Source organism: Notamacropus eugenii, chromosome 3 (assembly GCF_028372415.1).
Source record: "Notamacropus eugenii isolate mMacEug1 chromosome 3, mMacEug1.pri_v2, whole genome shotgun sequence".
Taxonomy (NCBI): domain Eukaryota; kingdom Metazoa; phylum Chordata; class Mammalia; order Diprotodontia; family Macropodidae; genus Notamacropus; species Notamacropus eugenii.
The window spans coordinates 61134082-61148798 of NC_092874.1; positions in this window are offsets into that span (position 1 = coordinate 61134082).

Consider the following 14717-nt stretch of genomic DNA (forward strand, 5'->3'; position numbering starts at 1 on the left):
CAGGATAACACAAGATCTAGCAGTTTCTACATAAGGGATTGAAGGGCTTAGAATATGTTATTCCAGAGGTCAGAGGAGCTAAGATTAGAACCAAGAATCACCTACCTGGAAAAACTGACTATTATCCTTCAGGGGGAAAAATGGACATTAAATGAAATTGAGGACTTTCAAGCTTTCTTGATGAAAAGACCAGAGCTGAATTGAAAATCTGACTTTCAAATAGAGGAATCAAGAGAAGCATGAGAAGGTAAACAGGAAAGAGAAATCACAAAGGACTTACTAAAGCTCAAATGTTTACATTCCTACATGGAAAGACTTGTAACTCATGAGAAATTTCTCAGTATTAGAGTAGTTGGAGGAAAGAGAAAGAGAGACAGAGACAGAGACAAAGAGACAGACAGAGAAAGACAGAGATGGATGGATGGTACAGGGTGAGTTGAATATGAAGGGATGATATTTTAAAAATAAAATTAAGGTGTGAGAAAGGAATATATTGGGGAGAGAAAGGGAAAGATAGAATGGGGTAAATTATCTCATGTAAAAGAGGCAAGAAAAAGGTTTTACAATGGAGGGGAAGAAAGGGAGGTAAGAAGGAATGAGTGAACCTTACTCTCATTGGATTTAGCTTAAGGAGGGAATAATATATACACTCAGTTGGGTATCTTACCCTACAGGAAAGTAGGAGGAAAGGAGATAAGAAATGGGGATGATAGAAGGGAAGATATATGGTGGAGGGGTAATGAGAAGCAAATACTTTAGAAAAGGGACAGGGTCAAAGGAGAACATAGAATTGGGGAGCAAGATAGGATGGAGGGAAATATGGTTAGTCTTTCACAACAAGACTGTTATGGAGGTATTTTATATAAGTACACACGTAAAACCTATATTGAATTGCTTGCCTTCTCAGGGGAGGGAAGAAGAGAGATAATATGGAGCTCGAAGTTTTTAAAACAAATGTTAAAAAATTGTATTTAAATGCAATTGGGAAATAAGATATACAGGCAATGGGGTGTAGAAATCTATCTTGCCCTTCAAGAAAGTAAAGGGGAAGGGGATAAGAAGGGGAAAGATAAAAGAGAGGGCTGACTGAGGGAAAATGTAATCTTGGAGTGGGGAGGGGAAAGATGGGGACAAAATTTGGAACTCAACATCTTGTGGAAATGAATGTTGAAAACTAAAAACAAATAAGTAAATTTAAATCTTAAAAAATCAAATGAGGAAGGGAGAATAAAAATGGGAAAAATAAATGAGTTATGAAAGAGTCATGAAAAAAAGAGTCAACAGCTTGGAAAAGGAAGCACAAAAAATGGAATAAGAAAACACCTCTTTTAAAAGTAGAACTGGCCAAATGAAAAAGGAGGTACAAAAGTTCACTCTAAAGAAAATAAACCCTTGAAATTGTAATTGTGCAAGTAGAAGCTAATGACTCCATGAGACACCAAGAATCAATCTAAAATATTTAAGCATTTCCAAAAATAACCAAACAAAATCAGAAGAATGAAGAAATAGAAGAAAATGTAAAATAACTCATTGGAGAAACAACTGACCTGGAAAACAGTTCCAGGAGACATAATTTAAGAACTGTTGAATTACCTGAAAGCCATGATCAAAAAAAAAAAGCCTGGACAGTATCTTTCAAGAAGTTATCAAGGAAGACTCCGCTGATATCTTAGAACCAGAGGGTTAAGTAGTAATTGAAAAAAAAATCCTCCAATTACCTCCTGAAAGAGATCCCAGAATTAAAACACCCAGAACTCTCAAGCGGAGAAAATCCTGATAGTATCCAGAAAGAAACAATTCATATATTAAGGAGTCACAGTCAGCATTACACAAGGTATAGCATCTTCTGCATTAAAGGTTCAGAAGACTTGGAATATTATATTCCAGAAAGCGTAGGAGTATGGATTACAACCAAGAATAAAGTACCCAACAAAACTGAGCATAATCTTTCAGGAGAAAATGAACATTCAATGAAATAGGAGAGTTTCAAACATTCTTGATGAAAAAAGCAGAGCTAAACAGAAAATCCACGTTTCCAATAAAAGACTCAAGAAAAGCATAAAAAGGTAGACAGGAAAGGAAAAAAAACATGTTATTCAATAAGATTGAGCTGTTCACATCCCTACATGGAAAGATAATAAGCATAACTCTTAAGAACTAAATCTTTATTAAGTCAAAAGGAGTATACATAGGCAGAGGGTGTAGGTTTAAGTTGAACTTGTTGAGATAAAATTTTTAAAAATAAGGGATGAGAAGGAGTATTGCACGGGGGGAAGAGAGGAGAGAGACAGAATGAAGCAAATTATAGCACATGAAGAGGTGTGAAAGACCTATTACAGTGAAAGGAAGAAGGGGATGGGGCTGAGCATTGCCTGAATCTTACTGTCACCAGATTTGGCTCAAAGAGGGAATAACAAACATATTCTGTTGAATATAGAAATCTATCTTACCTGACAAGGAAGTAGGAGGGGAGTGGAGCCAGAAAAGGAGGAGTTCTGATAGAAGGGAGGGCAGATTGAGGGAGGTGATGGTTAGAAGCAAAACACTGGTCAGGAGGGACAGGCTGAAAAGAGAGATAAAAATTATACATGAGAAAAATAGTATGGAGGGAAATATACAGTTAGTAGTGATAACCGTGAATGTAAATAGGATGAACTCGCCTATGAAATGAAAGCAGTTCATAGAGTTTATTAAAAAACAGAATCCTGCAATATTTTGTTTACAATAAACACATTTGAAGGATAGAGATGTACACACAGACTAAAGGTAAATGGCTGGAGCAGAATCTATTATTATGCTTCAACTGAAGTAAAAACAGAAAAAGAAGGGGTTGCAATTATGATCTTAGAAAAAGCAAAAATAGATCTAATTAAAAGAAACAAGGAAGGAAACAACATCTTTTTTTAATATATTAATTTTATTTATTTTTGATGTTCTACAATCACTACCATAAAATGCCAGGCCTAGAGGCCTGAGGGCTACCCGAGTCTTCCCTTACCTCTATCGGAGGTCTTCGGTTGGCCAAACCGGATGCTCTTATGAGAGAAAGGACGTTCCAGAGTCGAACAAGGGTTGAGCTTTATTTCAGGGTCTAGTTACAAGTGCAGGGGAATTCTTCCTTAGGAGGGAGCGAAGAATCTCCCAAGGAGGCAAAGATCTTACAATAAGAGATTGGAAGTAGAAGTGTAAGTGGGGAGAGAGGGGGAGGGGAGAGAGGAGAGAGGAAAAGCGGAGCCTTGTTGTCCTGTCCGCTCCGCGCCCCTCCGCCCAAGAGCGCTTTCAGGCTTTCCTGATCCTACTTAAACTCTTCAGCAGCATAGTTTGCATCTGAATACCGTGCTGTTAGATAACAATAGTGTGCCCAGATCCGGGACAATCTCCAGGGCGGGGAGAGCTCTCTCCCATCACGTTTCTCACGGGAAGAGGCGGAAATACACGAGATAGCTCGGTTCACCTCGATTCCCAGTCGTTTCCTGGGGGGTCTCGTGAGAACTCTAAGATTTAGAAGTTCCCACCTTTACCCGCCCGAGACTGTCCACATGGAATTGAGCTTCCAACCCCAGCAATAAAACTTAGATTTTTTTCCCCCTACCTACCTCCCACCACCTCCCTCCCTCCCCAAGACGACATACAATTCTACATAGGATCTACACATACATTCCTACTGAATACATTTTCATTATAGTCATGCTGTGTAGAAGAACTAAAATAAGTGGGAGAAATCATATAACAAACCAAAACATAATACACACATGCACACACACACACACACACACACAATGATATGCTACATTCTGCAATTGAATTCCATAGTTCTTTCTCTGAATATGGAAGGGATTTTGCCTTAGAAGACCATTGGAAATTTTTTTTTTTATGTCCTTGCATTGCTATGAAGATCCAAGTCTACCAGAAAAAACGCTCGCACACTGTGGTTGTTGTTGTGCACAAAGTTCTCCTGGTTCTGCTCCTTTCACTCATCAGATCATATAAGTCTTTCCAGGCTTCTCTGAAATCTTCTTGTTCATCATTTCTTTTGGCACAATAGTATTCCATTACATTCATATACCATAATTTATTCAGCTATTCCCCAATTGATGAGCATCCCCTTGATTTGCAGTTTGGGGCAACTACAAAGAATGCTGCTATAAATATTTTTGTACATGTGGAACCCTTTCTCATTTTTATGATCTCTTGGGGATATAGTTCTAGAAGCAATATTGCTGGCTCAAAGGGTATGTACATTTTTGTAGCCCTTTGGGCCTAGTTCCAAACCGCTCTCCAGAACGGTTGGATGAGCTCACAACTCTACCAACAATGAATTAGTGTTCCAGCTCCCCCACATCCTCTCCAACATTTATCATTTTCCTGTTCTCTCGTGTTTGCAATTCTGATAGGTGTGATGTGGTACCTCAGAGCTGTTTTGATTTGCATATCTCTAATCAGAAGTGATTTTGAGCATTTTTTCATATGATTATAGATATCTTTAATTTCTTCCTCTGAAAAGTGTGAAAATTGCATGTTCATATCCTTTGACCATTTATTAATTGGGAGGAAACTACATCTTGCTAAGAGATACTATAGAAATGAAATAATATCTATATTAAATAGTGTAAACCAAATTCTAAAGGAGAAGTTAAATGAGTTATATGAGGAAAAAGACAGTAAATCTATACTAGGAGAGACCTCAGTTTTCCCTTCTCAGGACTAGATAAATCTAAGCACAAATCAAACAAGAAGGAAGGTGAGGAGGTGAATAGAATTTTAGAAATATTAAATATATTAGATCTCTGGAGAAAATCAAATGGGGATAGAAAAGGATATATACTCTTCTCTCAGCAGGACATGGCACCTACATAAAAATTAACCATGTGTTAGGGCATAAAAAACCTCACAATCAAATGCGGAAAGGCAAAGATATTAAATGTATCCTTTTCAGATCATGGTGAAATAAAATTACATTTAATAAAATTTTATGAGAAAGATAAAAATTAAATGGAAAGTAAAGAATCTAATCCTAGAGGAAGAGTGGGTCAGAACCAATCACAGAAACACTCAATAATTTCATCAAAGTTAATAACAACACTGATACCAAAATTTATGGGAGGCAGCCAAAGCATTACTTAGGAGGAAATGTATAATTATCAATGCTTACATCACACCTGCACAATCTGTGGCCCACGGGCTGCTTACAGACTGGGCCGCTAGCAGCACACCAAAGGATTTTCTCTACATACAAAGGATGTTTTCCTCTACATTTTTTGCAGGCTGCCCAAAATCCTTTGGTATGTTGTAAACAGCCTATAGGCTGCAAGTTGTGCAGGCATGTCTTACATCAATAAAACAGAGAAAGAGCAGATCAATGAATGGGGCATGCAACCGAAAAAGCTAGAAAAAGAACAAATTAAAAATATCAAATTAAACACCAAACTGGAAATCTTGAAAATCAAAAGAGAGTTTAATAAAAATGAAGGTAAGAATACCATTGAACTAATAAACAAAAGCAGGAGGTGGTTTTATGGAGTAAAGGCACAATAAAATAGATGAACCAATGGTTAATTTGATTTTTTTAAAAAAGAAGAAAGCCAAATTACCAGTATCAAAAATCAAAAGGGTGAATTTATCACTAATGAAGAGGAAATTAAAGCAATAATTAGAAGCTATTTGGCCCAATTGTATGGCAATAAATCTAACCACCTAAGTGAAATGGATGAATATTTACAAAAAATATATATTGTCCAGAATAACAATATAAGAAATAGAATACTTAAATTACCCCATTTTAGAAAACAAAAGAAATTGAACAAGCCATCAATGAACTTACTAAGAAAAACATACCCAGGGTCAGATGGGTTTACAAGTCAATTCTACCAAAGAACAATTAATGCCAACATGTTGTGAACTATTTGGAAAAGTAGACCAAAAAAGAAGTTATATTAATCTCCTTTTATGACACAAATATGGTACTGATAACTAAAGCAGTAAAACCCAAAACAGAGAAAGAAAAGTATAGATCAATTTCTCTAATTAATATTGATGCAAAATTTTAAAATAAAACACTACCAAGGAGATTACAACAATATATCTTTAGGACCATATACTGTGACAAGGTAGGATTTATAACAGTATTGCAAGGATCATTCAATATGAGGTAAATGAAGCGTAACTGACCATATCAATAACAAAACAAAACAAAAAATCATGATTTTCTCAATAGATGTAGAAAATGTTTTTGACAAAATACAGCACCCATTTCTATTAAAAAGACTAGAGAACACAGGAATAAGCGGAGCTTTCCTTAAAAATAAATATTATGTATATAAAACAATCAGCAAACATTTTCTGTAATGAGCATGAGATAGAAGTCTTCCCATTAAATCAGGGGCAAAGCAAAGATGCACATTATCACCACTATTATTCAATACTGTACTAGAAATTTTAGCTATAGCAATAAGAGAAGAAAAATAAATTGTAGGAATTGCATTAAGCAATGAGGAAACAAAACTCTCACTCTTTACAGGTGATATGATGACATACTTAGGTAATTAACTAAAAAACTTAGTTGAAATAATTCACAATTTTAGCAAAGTTTCAGGATATAAAATAAACCCACATAAATCATTAGCATTTCTATACATCACCAACAAAGCTCAGGAAGAAGAGATAGAGAAATTCCATTTAAAATAACTGTAGATAATATAAACTATTTGAGAATCTACCTGCCAAGACAAAACAGAAACTATATGAACACAATGATAGTATACTTTTTACACAAATAAAGATCTAAAGAATTAGAAAAATATAATTGTTCATGGGTAGGCTGAGCAAATATAATAAAATGATAATTCTATGTAAAATAATTTACCTCTTCCATACCATATGGAGCTACCAAAAGATTTTTTTATAGAGATAGAAAAAAATCATAACAAAATTCATCTGGAAGAACGAAAGGTCAAGGATATCAATGGAATTAATAAAACTAAATGTGAAGGAAGGTGGCCTAGTAGCATTGGATATCAGATATATTATAAAGTAGTAAGCATCAAAACTCTCTGACACTGAATAAGAAATAAAGTGGTGAATCAGTGGAAGAGATTAGGTACACAAGACACAGTAGTAAATGACTTTACTAACCTAGTGTATGATAAACCCAAAGACCCCAGCTTCTGGAATAATGAATTTGACAAAAGCTGCTGAGAAAACTGGAAAATAATATGGCAGAAACTAGGTATAGACCAACATCTTACACTGTATAACAAGGTCAAAATGGGTACATGATTTAGACATGAAGGATAAAATTATAAACAAACTACAACACAGAATAGTTTATCTGTCATATCTACGGAGAATGGCAGAATTTATTATCAAACTAGAGACAGAAAGCATTATGAAATGTAAAATGAATGATTTTGATTATATTTAATGTAAAAGATTCTGTGTATACAAAGCCAATGCAACCAAGATTAGAAAGAAAGCAGAAATCTGGGAAATGATTTTTATAATATCTCCGATAAATGTCTCATTTATCAAATATATGAAAAACTGAGTCAAATGTATAAGAATGCAAGTTGTTCCCCAGTTAGTACATGAATAGGCAGTTTTCAGATAAAGAAATCAACACTATCTACAATCATATAAAAATGCTCTAAATCACTATTGATTATAGAAATGCAAATTAAAAACAACTCTGAGGTATCACCTCACAAGTATCACATTGACTAATGTGATAGAAATGGAAAATGATAAATATTGGAGAGAAAGTGGGAAAATGCAGACATTAAAGCACTGTTGGTGGAGCTGTGAAATAATCCAACCATTCTGGAGAACAATTTGGAACTATACCCAAGAGACTATAAACCTGTGACTACCCCTTGATGAAGTCATACCACTGCTAGGTCTCTATCCCAAAGAGATCATAAAAGAAGGGTAAGGGACCTACATGTATCCCAAAGAGATCATAAAAGAAGGGTAAGGGACCTACATGTATCCCAAAGGGATCATAAAAGAAGGGTAAGGGACCTACATGTATCCCAAAGAGATCATAAAAGAAGGGTAAGGGACCTACATGTACAAAAATATTTATAGCAGCTCTTTTTGTGGTGGCAAAAATTACTGAATCAACTATGGTATATGATTGTGTTGGAATATTATTGTTTTACTTTAAGGGGATATACCATATGACATACTATAAGAGGGGATACACAGACACAGACACACACACACACACACACACACACACACGAACATACCCCTACACTATATGGAATACTGTTGTTGTATCATAAGAAATGATGAGCAGAATGATTTCAGAAAAACCTAGAAAAGTTTATATGACCTGATGCAAAGTGAAGTAAACAGAACTAGAACACTGTACACAGTATCAGCAACATTGTGCCATGATCAACTTCTCATCAAAACAATCACCTAAGACAATTCCAAAGGACCGAAGATGGAAAGTGATACACACATCCAGAGAAAGAACTGATGGAGTGTGAATATAAATAGAAATTGCAGCATATTATTTTCACTTTCGTGTCTGTGTGTGTGTGTGTGTGTGTGTGTGTGTGTGTGTTTGGTCCACTTCTTTTACAATATGACTGATGTGGAAATGTGTTTTACATCATTACACACATATAACCTATGTCAAATTATTTACCATTTTAGGGAGGAGGTAGGGGAAGGAGGAAACAAGTAGGAGAGGAACAGAGGTAGAAATTTTGAAACTCAAATATTTTTAAATGAACATTAAAAATAATCTTTACATATAATTAGAAAGAATAAAATTATCATTTTATAAACATGAGGTTGTTAGAACCAGTCACTTCACTGCCAAGTTCAATTTCTCACCTGCTAACATGAGATTCTTTAGAAGCATTTTAAGAAATAATCATCTGCCTACACAATATCTGATCACTCATTCATTTTCATTTAACCAAAACATATGTACTTAGCATATACTTTATATCGAGACCTGCTCCTGATTGCGCTTTTGCTGGGGAGATACAAAACCCAAGGAAGAGGTAGTCCAGGATGAGAATAATATTTGTTTGGGGTTAGGATGCTCAAGATTCTTAAAGCCATGAGTAGAAAAGGTGTCCCTGAGTCTTATCCTGTGTTATCTGGGTTTACAAGTTCTCAAGTTTCTTTCTCTCACCAAATTAATAGGTAAAATGAGATTTCTGAGGTATATTAATGCAGTAAAAACATTTTCTGTCACTTCTGAAACTTGGCTGTCCTTTTCTGATAGCGCTCTGATTTTTTCTAGAAATGACTATCAAAGGAGGAAGAGAAGCACAGAAAGTGGATAGTTGGGCTTAGCTAGAGTGAAAGATTGATAAGGTGGAGAGTGAGAAGATAAGATGGTAATGACTTCAAGGGGACCAAGAAGAATGCCATGGAAATGGTTAACTCCAGGGAGGTAGGTAGTTGGGAAGCAAGTGATGGCAGAATGAAGCTGATAGCCTACAAGAATAGGCAGTACTCTGGAAGCACTGAAAGTTACAGTGACATGAACAAAGTGGTTCATTAGGAGGAAGGAGATAGGTGGGAGTAGAAAGAAGGATAGTATCCCTTTGAGTTAGAATGCATTATGAAATTGTGTTTTTAACTTTATTGTCAAACAGTTTGGGGACTCAGCTGTTGCTTTCCTCCCTCCATCATCTCATACTTTAAATAAAATTCTCAACAGGGTTTCTATGACCAAATCCCCTCCTCATATTCCCATAGAATTACTCATTTCTCTCCCTTCTAGGGTCCCTCCTAAATACCAAATACAGTAGCAGTTTCTTCACCTCAGGTCAGGCTTTATAAGAGCATCCCAGAGCAAGTCACTGAGACAGCCATTGCAATTCTCAGAGAAGTAAAATAAGATGTCCAATCCATCCTTTCAGGTATGGGAATGTTTGAAGCCCTCCCCCCTTCAGTAGCAGACAATTAAAATTTTCAGCTACCAAAACTTTTCCCATATCTTCGATGGGTACAATATCCAGTATTCTGGAAGGGAAGAAAGATGCAAAAGTCCAGGTGATGAATACATCCTGAAATAAATAAAATAATGAGGGTATCTCCCTAGTATCAAAAGAAAGCATCAAAGAAACCCTGGTGTCAGTAATTTGCTTCTGACGTTGAAGGGGGAAATGTGCAGAATTCAGACAATTCACTTGTTTAAACACACACACACACACAGAAAATAGAGATTTGAAAATATGCTTGACATTTAAATTGCTTCCCAACCTGTCCTAGTCTACATTTCCAGTCTTTTTTTTTTTTTTTTAACACTTTTGTCTCCTCCTCCTATTCTACCATTCAGCCAGACTGGCCCTACTTACTCTTCTACAGACACAATGTTTAATGTTCCATCTCCACCCCCCCCCCAAAAAAAATGGAATGTTCTTTTTCTTTACTTCTGCAAATCCCAGATTTCTTTCAAGACTTGAGTCAAATGCCACCTTCTAAATGAAGTCTTGGCCATGTCCCAGCTCCCACCGCATACCTACCAGTGTCCTCCCTCTCAAAGCTATTTTTTATTCACTTCATACTTATCCTGTTTATTCGTATGTATGTACTTATTGTCTCCTCCTTTGGAGGTCAAGATTGAAGTCAAGGATTATGTTAACTCTTTTTTTCTTTATATCTTCAGTGTTTGCTACAATATCTCATTTTAGCAGGCACTTATTTAATATACACTTTTTGATTGACTGATGTCTTTGTGAGGATAAGCCATGCATAGAGATATTAGCCACAGTCTGAAAGACAAGACAGCATGACACTAATGTATGTTGGGCAGATGGACCAGGGAGTTTATGAGCATGTGCAGAGTGCTCAGCTGATACAATCCCCTTGTGGAACACACTGAAGAGTCTGCTTTTAGAAAGGTGCGATGATCTGTAATGAAAGGCTACTAATCACTTATTGGAAGCATGTATAGATGTTCTACTATTAATTCTAGTCTGCTCACCACAGGAAGAAGAGGAATCATTTTGATGCATTTTGGAGCTAGAATTGACGTTTCCTCAAAGAGGTGAGGAAGGGAAAGAGTGAGCACTTGTTAAGAGCCTACTATGTGCCAGACATTGAGGTAAGCGCTTTACAAATATTATTTCATTTGATCTTCACAACATCCTGGGGAGGTACATGCTACTATTATCTGCATTTTACAGCTGAGAAAACTGAGGCAAAGAGAAGCTAAGTGACTCGCCCATAGTTACACAGCTACTAAATTTCTGAGGCCAGATCTGAACTATCCCTGACTCCATGCTTGGATATTCTAGCCTCTACTCCACACGAAGTCACCTGCAAAAAAGAATTACCATCAGAAGTGAAGCTTTTGGTCTGGCTCTTCCCAGTCTAGCTAGTGTTTAAGAAGGAACATGAACTGTTGTGGATCTCCTGATGGAGGAGGGTCCCCTGATCTCTTCTTATCTAGAAGCAGAATGAAGCCACAACTTTTATCACTATTGTGTCCATTTTTTCTGGATTTTAGGGGAAGAGTTATTGGAGGTAGCTATGACCTTGAGAGCTTTGAAAAGTCAGAAGAATAAATTACCAAAAACTCTAGTAGCTCGAGTCCATGCTGGGATTTGCCAGAATCCAGATGCAGGAGAACAAAATCCCAAGGGACCTGAGGATTGTCTCAACCCCAAAGTAGAAGACATCCAAACTTATCAATCTACTATTTATGTTTCCTATGGAAGCAGACTTAGTGAAACCAATGCTATGCAGAATCAGCTTCAAGTTTGAGCCCACTCTCCTTATGACAAAGGTCGTATATTGGAGAGTGTGCTCAAGAAATTGGAGGAAAACATTTTTGCTTCTTTTCTTGTGATGTGTTCATAGTTGCCATGTACCTGTAAAAGTTAATCCATATTGATTAAATTAAACTAGATTACTAATTATTGGCATTTAACATTGTGAAAAGATATCAAAATGGGAACTAAAGATAATACCATTAAGGAAGAATCAAGGATAACCTAGAGCCCTTAGGGAGAAATGGAGGTTTCCCTCTCCCTCTCCTGTTTCCCCCCCCAACTTTGAACATGAATTCACAACCCTGCCATGCTAATTTACCTAATTTGAGAAAATATAACTTTAATATCATTTTAAAACTTATTGAAGTATGGTGTGTTAATATGTGAAAATGTAAAGCCAAGTCAAATTAGCCACCATTGTAAGAGAGCTTTGAAATTTTTTTTAAAAATTTTTGATTTTAGAAGCAGAAAAAACCTTAAATACCATCTATTCTAATCTTATATTACAACTCATCATTCCCTTAAAACATGGACTATTCCTAACTAAATTAAGTTATACAATTTCCACAGGGTCCAATGTTGTGTTCTACAGTTAGTAGGTTCTTTATTAATATTTATCTAATTGGCAAAAGATGAAAGGTAAGGCTCCCTTGCAAAAACTATAGGGCCACATATAGCAACTAGGTGGGGGAGTAGATAAATATTGAGCCTGAAGTCAGGAAAATAAGAGTTCAAATCTGGGCTTAGGAAAATATGGGTTCAAATCCTAACTCAAACAGTTATTAGGTTAGTGATCCTGGGGCACTCATTTAGTCTCTGTTTTCCTCAGTTTGCACAACTATAAAATGGGAATAACATTTATCAGGGTTGTTATGAAAGTCAAATGAGATATTTATATAGCATGCAATATAGTACCTATCATATACCAGGCACTATATAAATGCTTATTTACTTCCCCTCTTGTTACCATGGATATGGAACTGAACCTCAAAGGCCATCTAGCCCAACACCCTGATTACTCAGAAGAGGAAACTAAGGTCCAGGTGCATGAAATGGCTGTTCTGAAGTTGCAGAGTTATCACCAGACTCATCATTTGAATTCAAGTCTTCTGACCCCCAGAGAATATATCATTACTGCAAGAAACAACAGCAAGAGGACAGTGGTTGTCCAGAGTGGTACTAGTCAAGGGTGGAAGGAATGGGATGTATCACTGAGGGCAAGCTTCCCAGATTTACCTAGAGGCAACTTTGAATTATTCTTTTCCCAGACTACCTCCACCCTGACCCTCCATTTATACATTCCTTCCATTGTTGGGGCAGCTAGGTGGTGCAGTGGATAGAGCACCAGTGCAGGAGTCAGGAGGCCTGAGTTCAAATGTCACTTCAGACACTTGACCCTCACTAGCTTTGTGACCTTGGGCAAGTCACTTAATCCCAATTGCCTCATCGTGGGTCATCTCCAGTCATCCTTATGAGTATCTGGTCACTGGATTCACTAGATTCAGATGGCTCTGGAGGAGAAGTGAGGCTGGTGACCTACACAGCTCTCCCTCACTCAAAACAAAGTCAAGTGCAAGTCATGTCATCATTCCTCTGATGGTGGGGTCTTCTTAAGCAACGAAGGACAAACACACCTTCCGTTTTTATAGAAGTTTTATAAATCAGCCCTAGTTAAAAAAAAGAAAGAACCTCATCCTTTAACTCTCAAATTACCCAAATAAGAACAGAGGTACCATCATTGCAATGATTTACTCCTCCAGGAAGTGATTTTATTTTATTTATAATACAGAGAAGTAGCATTTTCCTTTGCAGTAAATTCTCCTAAGAGGTACAAATGTTCTTTAAAAGATGTCGCATTTTCCAAAAATTATGACTCCTGGGCACTGTGTATATTTTATTCTGTTTCTGAAGGCAGGAGACCCAGAATCTGGTAATCTTTAATAATGGGAAAGTTTCTGATAAGGGCCCTTTGAAAAGGAGACAGAAGACTGTCTCTCTCTTTCCATCTCCACATCAAGTGTATTGGACTGGATTGGGTTTTCAAATACTATTAACTTATGTTGCAGAATGAACAGAAACTGGGATGAATTAGGTTTGGGCTTTTTTCAAACAGGAAAGGGTTTCAGTAGAAAAAGCCTGCAGGCCTCAAATGTCAGGTTTCTATTTCCACAGAAATACCTGTATTGAAAGGAAGCTATGTGGTAGATTATTTCATCCACGTATAACATGTGTTTGTAATGTATCTTATGCATTATGTAACTTGGAAGGATTTCTTCTCCCTCCTCCCATGTAAAAGATTCAGAGTAGTGAAAATGGGTTACATCGAAGGATATCAGGGGTCTTTGTGTGTATCCATTACCTTATTTGCCCTCAAAGATTGAATTTTGGATGCCTTTAACAACTATATAAGGAAATCCTTTTGCACAGCACAGTCCAGGTTAAATCAGGCTTCAACTGTATCTATTTGTGTTTTAGAAAATGGAGTTTAGAAGAAGAAAACTCTGGTTTTCTGACTTCAGGCTCAGCATTCTATCTACTACTACACCTAGTTGCCTTATGTGACCCTATATTGTTTTTTCCAAGGGAACCTTACCTTTGCATATTTGAATCTCTGTAAGCTGCCTACTGTATTTAGGGAGCAAGGTTCAGATGTGAAATGAACTTGCTCCTAAATCTATTTTGTAGTTCAGTGTTTTCCGATTTAATTGTGCCTAGACCTGGAGCTAAAAGGATGCAAGTAATGGAAAAAGCATAAAATTGGCTTGTGATGAGGGCTATTAAATATTAATTTAACCATCTCAATGTGTACTAGAAAATGTGAGGAAACGTTGCTTATTGGATAGAGCATTAGAACTGGTGTTGAGAAGCTCTGAGTTCAAATCTACTCTTCCACTTGCTAAATGTGACCAGTGACCAGTCATTTAATTAACCTGAGCTTCAGTCTTCTCATCTATAAAATAAATGGATTAGATT